Raw genomic sequence first — 11,415 nt, 5'->3', positions numbered from 1 at the left:
TATGTTCGCATTCGTCATAGAAATATAGTCGGGTCACATGTAAAAATAGGTTTAACTCTACTCGAGAGAGATTGTTAAACAAATTAGGAATATTGGTCTTCATAATTGAATCGTGTTGTCAATTTTATAAAATTCGGATTAAAAAGGATTGATATAAGGGGATTCGGAATCCTAGTACGCATTTCGTTATCAAATTTTTATAAAACTTACATTTAGTTATAATCACCCATTTAATTGAGTTAATTTAAACTTTATATCTATAAGTAAGTTATTAAATCACAATATAGTTAGCGAAAAATCACGAATTTCTATTGTTTCGGTTAAGGCGAAGAATTTAAATCTAAACTAATATAATCTCTGTGGGACGATACTTGGACTCAAAAGGTCCACTTTATTACTTGAACGCGATCCATGCACTTGCGATGTAGGATTTTTAACAAACATTGACCTTCTTTCACCCTCTATATATAGAAAACATGGGCAACCATTAAAAAAATTCTCATGCACCTACATCCATCAACTAACATCATCACAAGGGATGTCAATAGAAGTTTTCAAGAAATTGAACTCTCAACCTTAATTTTTGAAGAGACAACAAGAAGATGTATTGGATATTCATCAAGAAACCATTGAAAATATTCAAAATTTCAAGATCTACCTTCTTTTTCTTCATCAATTTAAAATTCTGGTTATGTTCTTCCAGTTAAATATGTTTTTGTCGTTGTATAATGTTAGGCTAGGGTTTTAATTACTAAAGCATTAATGGACCTTTATTACGATGTTTTAATATAAATTTGATAATTTGACGCATAATATATATTTATTCTTGAATGATTGTTATGGGATTTAATGACTTTTCAATTACTTGATCAATAATTGGATTGATTATGAATTTTATTAATTTCGAGAGACAATAAGATAGAAAACACTCTACAACCACCATTGTAAATATCGATAAAGATATACTACTTCTATAGATGTTTTAGCATTTTAAAGCATGCTTTCATGTTCACATTTTCACAGAGATATAGAAATGTCACATGAGAGGATAGATTTAATTGACATCGAGAGATGCTTTTAATTAATTTAAAAATATTGATCAACAAGAATATGCACATATTCATTAATCTGTATTAAAATTGATTAATAAGGGATATTCTATGCCCTTGTTTGAGCCCCATTCTTCCCAAAAATATATTTTTGAATAATGTATTGATGAAAAATGTGTGGTTAAAAATAAAGAAAAATTTTGGATTTACATGCAATATTATTTTAATGAAAATGTGTTATTGAAATGAGTCAAATCACTGTTAAGAATGTATTTTGATGAAAATAATGTAGCTCAAACAACGGCTATGTCTTAGTAATCATCCAATCTAAATTTGCAAATTTTTTCTAATTTGCTCACTAAAATAATTAGTTTAATTAGTTAACGGGTATAAACTCTTCAAACAAAATTTGATATTCAATTAGAATTAGAATTAATTGATCCTAGATTGAATACATTGTTTTTGTGTAAATGATACTTCATTCATTACTTTATTACTTATTTGTGATACGGTACTCTTGCGGGAAATCAAACGATCATTACACCTATTACAAAAATTGTAATTTTTTTTTTTGTTTTTGCATAAAAAAAAAAAAGAAGGTAAAACGGTGATATATCTAATCCATAGTAAACATTAATAATTAAAAATTAAGTCATTACATACATGCTACATATAATGACTATGGTAATCGTTCACCATAAATAGTATTATTCTGTGTGTATTAGAGCCTCGACATTTTAAAAAAATTTCTATGCTAGCAAATCAATTTTCTAACAAAAAAATCAACAAAATATTTTTTTTTAAAAAAATATTATGAAATTCCTAACTAGTGGACCAGTCCAAGCAGAGTCGTTGACACCCTTAGCCCATTCCTTAATGCTTACAAATCGGGTGTGCAAGAGGAAAAGCAAATGAACACATTTCTAGTTCGAACTGTGTGGGCTAAGCCTACCAACAATATATAATGTTGCATAAAACTGTTTCGGAATGAATGGAGACAAATCTGATATTTAATGAGAGTACTCTAGTGTGTGGGATTATTTCTTGCATTTTACCCTCTGGGTTGGGAGGATGGCCCAATGAACTCGGAGCCAGTGGAGCTAACACCATTGACGGATCCAGAAACTCAGTTAGGGGCTGAAATTTAAAAAGATAATGTAATAAAAGTCAAATATGAATGTCATTAAAACAATGTTTTGATAATCGACATGGGCGTTGACTCGAAAAAGGTCGGCGATCAAAAGATTTAACTGGGACGAATCAAAGTCGAACAAATTGCAACAAATAAATAAATACACACACAAAAACAGGAAATACTATACAAACAATTATTATTTTTTTAATTGTCATATTACTAATTCAAAGAAAATCTATTATTGTTAATTAAATTCGTTAATCTACCATTAGTCTCAATACTTTAAAAACTAAAAATTTATATGTTAAAACAGTTTGCTTTGTAAAAAAATGAAATTGTTTGAACATATAGAAAATGATATGTAATATTATTAATTAATAATGAAGTACAATTTAAGTTAAATTTAAAAATAAAATAATTGAAAAGATGTAGGTGAATATTACAATTTAGGTCAATTAGACATATATTTGGAAAAATGGTTTTTATAGACAATTTAATATTTTTTGATATTTCAATATCCTACGTCCGAAATTTATGCTACAAAATAACCTTGACATCCATTATTCCCTTATGAGCTTTTGATTGTAATCCATGAGCTCATTAATGAAATGAAAAATTTTAATAAAATTGGTCAATAAAATCGGCACCGATTCACCGTTTACAATTAGACCTGCCTACTAGCACGTTTTAAATGGTTTTTGTTATAGCCGATTAATTGAACATGATTGGCTCAATTTTGGGTTCGATTCCCGACTCCACCAATTGGGCCAGGCTAATTTAAATAACATTTCATTAAAATTACTTTATTTACTGACGTTGTTACAAACGAGGATTTGAAACATAGAATTCATCTATAATAGAATCTACATTTATTTTCTCATCAAGTCAAAATGATAAAATCAACACCGATTCATCGATTTACAATTAGACCAAGTTTTAAATGGTTTTTGTTCTAATCAATTAATCGAACATGATTGGCTCAGTTTTGGGTTTGATTCCCGATTCTACCGGTTGGATCAAGCCGATTTTAATAACATTTCATTAAGATGACTTTATTTTACCAACAAGGGTCTGAAACATAGATTTGATCTATAGTAGAATCTACATCTATTTTCATCAAGTTGTCATTCAATTCAATGTATCATATAATCATCAAGGAAGACATTCTCCATTTTGTTACGAAGTTCCATCTTCACATGTTTTGCTGTTGAAAATGCTCGCTAAATGGTTGCAGTAAAAATATGTAATGTCAATATAAAGTGAATTAATCTAGTCACAATAATGTAAGTGTCTAATGATTTGCTTTCTATCAATTATCGACATAACTTAGAGCATTTTCAAAATACTCTCTATTTTTAAATAGCATATTCTATGATTTAAAGAATATCTATAAATTTAAAAAGTAAAAATAACATCTATAAACTTAGAGAGTAAAAATTTTAAAGAACTCCAACAAACTTTTTATATCTAACACTTAATTTTACTACTCTCAAAAAATATTTATTATTTTTTACTATCTGTTATTTTAACTAACTTTTCTTTAGATTATTATATTATTTTTCTATGTTAAAAATTAAAATACTTTGAATGCATTTAATTATAGAGAGTGAATTGGCTCTCCAAATTTAGAGAGGGAAGCGTACTCTTTAAATTAAATTTTAATTTAAAGAGTCTCTTGAAGCATAATATTAAAAGTTGACTCTTTAAAATAGTGAGCATCTGTTGTTTACAAATTCTCTTGGAGATGCTCTTAGCAGTGTAGGTACTTGAAATCAAGGCTCGCCCTTCAAATCTAGCTCATAATATTGCAAGGTGAAAATGTAAAACCAATTATTTGTGGCCCATGTAATATTAAAGAATTAATTAAAGGTGATTAATATTACTAAAATCCTATTGGCCCAATTGAAAAATGGTAGTTTTATAATTGTCTAATTTGATGGAAAGTTGAGAATTTTATGGCACAAAGGAGACTGCCTCTCTCTGCCTATAAATGTGAATGAAACCCATCAATTAATTCATTTAATAAAAGAGAGGAAAAGTGAGAGAACAGTTTCTTTAATTTAACAGTTTATTATTTTGTAGATCTAAAATTCTCAATTATTGCCATGGATCAAGGTATGTTTTCTTGATCAATTAAAATTCATATGTGAAAATTATGAATTCTATAGATCTTGACATTAGGGTTTAATTTCTTTCATGTGGTATCAGAGCACAAGTTATAGAATTCTTGATTTTCCTATAAAGATTAATGTTTTTTAGTTATTGATCATTTATTATTTATTATAATTTATAGATCAAAGTTTTGTTGAAATTAATGAAACTAATTATTGTTAAAAAAAAAAATTCACGACTACTTTTTCTGTTTCGTGGAATTAATCACAGTTAAATTTGGTTAGTGCACAGCCATTAATTGTTTATTTATTTCTGGATTCCTTATTATTTTATTAATCACTGCAAATGATTGGAAGATTTTTTTTTTAATTTGTTTCACGCATTTATTATCGGATCAAGAACATGACACTATTCTTCATTCCCAAGACTTTAAATTTCAGGAAAGTGGTCAGAAAGTTAGAGACATTAATTTTCTTCATGCTGACTGACTTTCTGATTTTTGGAATATATATGTTCTGTGGTAATTAAGGTTATGTTCAGATTTTGACCTCAAGTTCAAAAAAAAAAAAACTAATTATTACGTGTTTTGAGTTATTAAATGAGGCTTGGTGAATTTGCACAAAGGATGTCATTCTGTTCACATGTATATTCTGTTGTTGCTTCTAATAGTCAAGTCATGTATATATTATGGATTTTGTGGCTAAACAAGAGTGTGTAAATTTGAAAAATAAACATTACATAATAAATGTTTTATTTATGTAATTAATGTTCGATTGATGTTGTTTGTTAGTCACCAAAGTGGCCAAACATTATGGTATTTCGAACACTAAATTACATAATTTATTTGTCAATTACTCTTGATAGTTTGATACTTATAAATGAAGATGACATTATGATTATTATTGTCAAGAGTATATTGACGTTCAAAGATTTTAAAATTATTATGGATCGCCCAAAGATTGATCAGTTAATTTTATTAATCTTGAACATGATCGTGGTTAATTGATTTACTTGGTCGGATGTGTTTTGTATATCCAAAGATATCATACATGTTTGATTAGAGTATGTTTAATTACCAATTAAGTGAAATTAAATTAGCATCATTATATTTATTATGATGGTATAACGTAATATCACCCAAAGAAGAATTACGCTATACATTTATTGTTATCTGAATTTGAAATTAAAACTCAAAGTATTAATGTTAGAACATTTTATATTTTGCAGTATCTGTTCTCGTTTCTCTACATTCGCATGCTTCATCTGTACCACTATTCAATGGGCTAAATTTCTCTGACTGGTGTGAACAAGTTCAGTTCAACTTAGGTGTTTTGGACTTGGACTTGGCACTTCAAGTTGAGAAACCTGCTGATCTTACTGATGAGAGCAGTGCTGATGAAAGATTTGTCCATAAAGCTTGGGAAAGGTCAAACAGATTAAGCTTAATGTTTATGCGGATGACCTTAGCAAAGAATATCAAGTCTACTATCCCTAAAACTGAGAATGCTAAGGAATATATGAAGTTTGTGGAAGAACGTTCCCAAACAGCTGACAAATCACTTGCTGGCACACTGATGAGTACCTTAACCACCATGAAATTTGATGGTTCTCGTACCATGCATGAACATGTTACTGAAATGAGTAACATTGCAGCAAGACTTAAGACTCTTGGGATGACTGTGGATGAGAACTTTCTGGTACAATTTATCATCAACTCTTTGCCTCCCGAGTACGGTCCATTCCATATGAACTATAATACCTTAAAGAATAAATGGAATGTGAATGAATTGCAAAGTATGCTCGTGCAAGAGGAGATAAGGCTTAAAAATCAAGGAACTCATTCTGTTCATCTCGTAAGTCATCAAGGAGTTGGAAAGAAATATAAGAGAAGATCTGGAAAGGGCATTAAGCAAGGACCACTAAAGATAAATGAGTCTTCTGCCCATATCTACAATAAGGAACACAAAAAGAATACGTGCCATTTCTGTCGCAAACCTGGGCACCGTAAAAAGGATTTCCTGAAACGTAAGGCATGGTTCGAAAGTAAAGGGATTCCTTTCAACCCAGACCATAAATCCAAATGAAAAGTTTGTCCTCATGGGAAATCGAGTCAAAGCTCCAGTTGAAACCATTGGAACTTATCGTTTGATTTTAGATACTGGACATCATTTAGATTTATTTCAGACTCTATATGTACCTTCTATTTCTCGTAATTTAGTTTCCTTATCAAAACTTGATTCTGTTGGATATTTCTTTGATGGTGGAAATGGATGTTTAAATTTGTTTAAACAAAATCATCTTATAGGTTCCGTTATTCTTTGTGATGGCTTATATAAATTAAAGCTTGATAACCTCTTTGTCGAGACTCTTTTGACCTTGCATCATAATATTGGTACTAAACGTGGTTTACTGAATGAACGATCTGCTAACTTGTGGCATAAACTTTTAGGTCACATATCCAAGAAAAGGATAGAAAGATTAGTAAAGAATGAAATCCTTCATGACTTGGATTTTAGTGATCTTGAAACTTGTGTGAATTGTATTAAGGGTAAACAAACCAAATACACAAAGAAAGGAGTCACAAGAAGCATACAGCTTCTTGAGATAATACATACCGATATATGTGGTCCTTTTGATGTTTCATCATTTGGTGGGGAAAAGTATTTTATCACCTTTATCGATGATTTTTCACGTTATGCTTATGTCTACCTACTACATGAAAAGTCTCAAGCTGTAAATGCTTTAGAGATTTTTGTCAATGAAGTTGAACGACAATTAGACAGAAAGGTGAAAATTATTAGATCTGATAAAGGTGGTGAATATTATGAAAAGTATGATGAAACTGGACAACACCCAGGTCCATTTGCTAAATTTCTTGAAAGACATGGCATATATTCTCAATACACTATACCAGGCACACCACAACAAAATGGTGTGGCTGAAAGGCGTAATCGTACTCTAATAGAAATGGTTAGGTGTATGTTAAGCAATTCTTCTTTACCCAAATCTTTGTGGATGTTTGCATTAAAGACTGCTATATATCTACAAAACAGGGTTCCTAGTAAGGCAGTTCCAAAGACTCCTTTTGAACTATGGACGAGAAGGAAACCTAGTTTAAGGCACCTGCATATTTGGGGTTGCCCAGCAGAGCAAGAATTTATAATCCACATGAAAAGAAACTGGACTCAAGAACAATCAGTGGATTTTTCATTGGTTATCCAAAAAAAAATCAAAAGGGTATAGATTTTATTGTCCTAACCATAGTACTAGAATTGTTGAAACTGGAAATGCTAGGTTCATTGAGAATGGTGAAGTTAGTGTGAGTTTTGAACCACGAAATGTGGAAATACAAGAAGTTAGAGTTCAAGTTTCTCTACCCTCAACTTTTTCTAATGTTGTTGTTCCTCAAATTGTTGAACGACATGAAAATTTACCTGAACAACAAATAAATGGTCAAACACCTCACAATGAAGTTGCCACCGACGAACCTGCATTAAATGAACAACAAGAAATAACATTAAGAAGGTCACAAAGACAACTTAGACCTGCTATTTCTGATGATTATGTGGTTTACCTGCAAGAGTCTGAATTTGACTTGGGAATTGTTGATGATGATCCAGTTTCATTTTCAAAAGCCATTGAGAACGCTAATTCTAATAAGTGGTTAGATGCTATGAAAGATGAGTTGAAATCTATGGAACATAACGAAGTCTGGGATCTTGTTGAATTACCAGAATCATGTAAAAGAGTTGGGGTGTAAATGGGTCTTTAAGACCAAGCGCGACTCTAATGGTAATATCGAACGACATAAAGCTAGACTTGTTGCCAAAGGTTTTACTCAAAAAAGTGGCATTGATTATAAGGAGACATTTTCACCAGTCTCTAAGAAAGACTCACTCAGAATTATAATGGCTTTAGTAGCTCATTATGACTTAGAACTATATCAAATGGATGTGAAAACCGCCTTTCTAAATGGAAATTTAGATAAAGAAGTTTATATGGATCAACCTGAAGGTTTTTCAGTTAAAGGAAAGGAACACATGGTATGTAAGTTAAAGAAATCAATATATGGACTTAAACAGGCTTCCCGTCAATGGTATCTTAAGTTCAACAATACCATTACTTCCTTTGGATTTAAGGAAAACGTCGTTGATCGATGTATATATCTGAAGGTCAGTGGGAGCAAGTTTATATTTCTGATTCTGTATGTTGATGATATCTTGCTAGCTACTAATGATTTTGGTCTATTATACGAGACTAAGAAATTTCTCTCTAAAAATTTTGAAATGAAAGACATGGGAGAGGCAACCTATGTAATTGGAATTGAAATATTCCGTGATAGGTCACAAGAGTTGTTAGGGTTGTCTCAGAAAGTATACATCAATAAAGTTTTAGAGAGATTCAATATGAAAAATTGTTCAGCGAGTGTTGTTCCAATTCAGAAAGGAGACAAATTTAGTCTCATGCAATGTCTTAAAAACGAATTGGAACGCAAACAAATGACAGCTATTCCTTATGCATCTCTTGTTGGGAGTTTAATGTATGCTCAGACTTGCACCAGACCAGACATCAGTTTTGCTGTTGGAATGCTGGGCAGGTATCAAAGTAACCCGGGACTTGATCATTGGAAAGCTGCAAAGAAAATATTGAGATACTTGTAAGGAACGAAAGATCACATGCTCACTTATATGAGATTTGATAACTTGGAGGTAATTGGATATTCAGATTCGGACTTTGCTGGATGTGTGGATACTAGAAAGTCCACATTTGGCTATTTGTTCCTCTTAGTTGGAGGGGCTATATCATGGAAAAGTGCGAAGCAGTCAATCATTGCTGCATCCACTATGGAAGCCGAGTTTGTGGCATGCTTTGAGGCCACATTTCAAGCAAATTGGCTGTGGAACTTTATTTCAGGACTTGGGATCGTCGACGGTATAGCCAAGCCGCTGAAACTTTATTGTGATAATTCTGCAGCAGTCTTCTTTTCAAAGAACGACAAGTACTCTAAAGGTGCTAAGCACATGGAATTGAAGTACTTTGCCGTTAAAGAAGAAGTTCAAAAACAAAGGGTGTCAACCGAGCATATTAGCACCAATCTTATGATTGCAGATCCATTAACAAAAGGATTGCCACCAAAGACATTCAATGAACATGTCGAAAGGATGGGCATTATTGAAAATTATCATTAACATTATTATGCAATTTATGATGCTTATGTATTGACATTTTGGGCTCATTTATGTATTTTTTTTTTGACAAAATATTATTCCTGTCATAACTGTTGGTACATGTATGTGAATGAATTATGCAAATGCTGACAGGGATAGCCTTTTCGAAGACATTAATGTAATGCAATTATCGAACTTCTCATTATGTGTCATGTTGGGTAGGGACTAATACTGTAGTACATGGAAAGAATTATGCTTATATGATGGTGTAAAATCGCCATGACTCTTATTAGTCTTTAATTAAGGATGATATATTAAGTGACCAATGTATGATGGATTTTAGCTAATGGTATGCGCATTATGTTATATACCACATAACAAAACAATATTACACGGGCCAAGTGGGAGAATGTAAAACCAATTATTTGTGGCCCATGTAATATTAAAGAATTAATTAAAGGTGATTAATATTACTAAAATCCTATTGGCCCAATTGAGAAATGGTAGTTTTATAATTGTCTACTTTGATGGAAAGTTGAGAATTTTATGGCACAAAGGAGACTGCCTCTCTCTGCCTATAAATGTGAATGAAACCCATCAATTAATTCATTCAATAAAAGAGAGGAAAAGTGAGAGAACGGTTTCTTTAATTTAACAGTTTATTATTTTGCAGATCTAAAATTCTCAATTATTGCCATGGATCAAGGTATGTTTTCTTGATCAATTAAAATTCATATGTGAAAATCATGAATTCTAAAGATCTTGACATTAAGGTTTAATTTCTTTCAGAAAATCCTAAGTATAAAACTTCTCTTCAATTATGCAAATATCGTGATTGTTCAATAATTTAAATGAATGATTAGTGATTGTTGCGTAAAACTGTTTTGGAATGAATGGAGACAAATCTGATATTTAATGAGAGTACTCTAGTGTGTGGGATTATTTCTTGCATTTTTCCCTCTGGGTTGGGAGGATGGACCAATGAACTCGGAGCCAGTGGAGCTAACACCATTGACGGATCCAGAAACTCAGTAAGGGGCTGAAATTTAAAAAGATAATGTAATAAAAGTCAAATATGAATGTCATTAAAACAATGTTTTGATAATCGACATGGGCGTTGACTCGAAAAAGGTCGGCGATCAAAAGATTTAACTGGGACGAATCAAAGTCGAACAAATTGCAACAAATAAATAAATACACACACAAAAACAGGAAATACTATACAAAAAATTATTATTTTTTTAATTGTCATATTACTAATTCAAAGTAAATCTATTATTGTTAATTAATTCATTAATCTACCATTAGTCTCAATACTTTAAAAACTAAAAATTAATATGTTAAAACAGTTTGCTTTGTAAAAAATGAAATAGTTTGAACATATAGAAAATGATATGTAATATTATTAATTAATAATAAAGTACAATTTAAGTTAAATTTAAAAATAAAATAATTGAAAAGATGTAGGTGAATATTACAATTTAGGTCAATTAGACATATATTTGGAAAAATGGTTTTTATAGACAATTTAATATTTTTTGATATTTCAATATCCCACGTCCGAAGTTTATGCTACAAAATAACCTTGACATCCATTATTCCCTTACGAGCTTTTGATTGTAATCCATAAGCTCATTAATGAAATTAAAAATTTTAATAAAATTGGTCAAAACTATAAAATCACCGATTCACCAGTTTACAATTAGACTTGCCTACTAGCACGTTTTAAATGGTCTTTGTTATAGCCGATTAATCGAACATGATTGGCTCAATTTTGGGTTCGATTCCCGATTCCACCAATTGGGCCAGGCTGATTTAAATAACATTTCATTAAAATAACTTTATTTACTGAGGTTGTTACAAATGAGGGTGTGAAACATAGAATTCATCTATAATAGAATCTACATTTATTTTCTCATCAAGTCAAAATGATAAAATCAACATCGATTCA

Source organism: Olea europaea, chromosome 13 (genome assembly GCF_002742605.1).
Source record: "Olea europaea var. sylvestris chromosome 13, O_europaea_v1, whole genome shotgun sequence".
Classification (NCBI taxonomy): Eukaryota; Viridiplantae; Streptophyta; class Magnoliopsida; order Lamiales; family Oleaceae; genus Olea; species Olea europaea.
Note: the sequence above shows the minus strand (reverse complement) of the source record.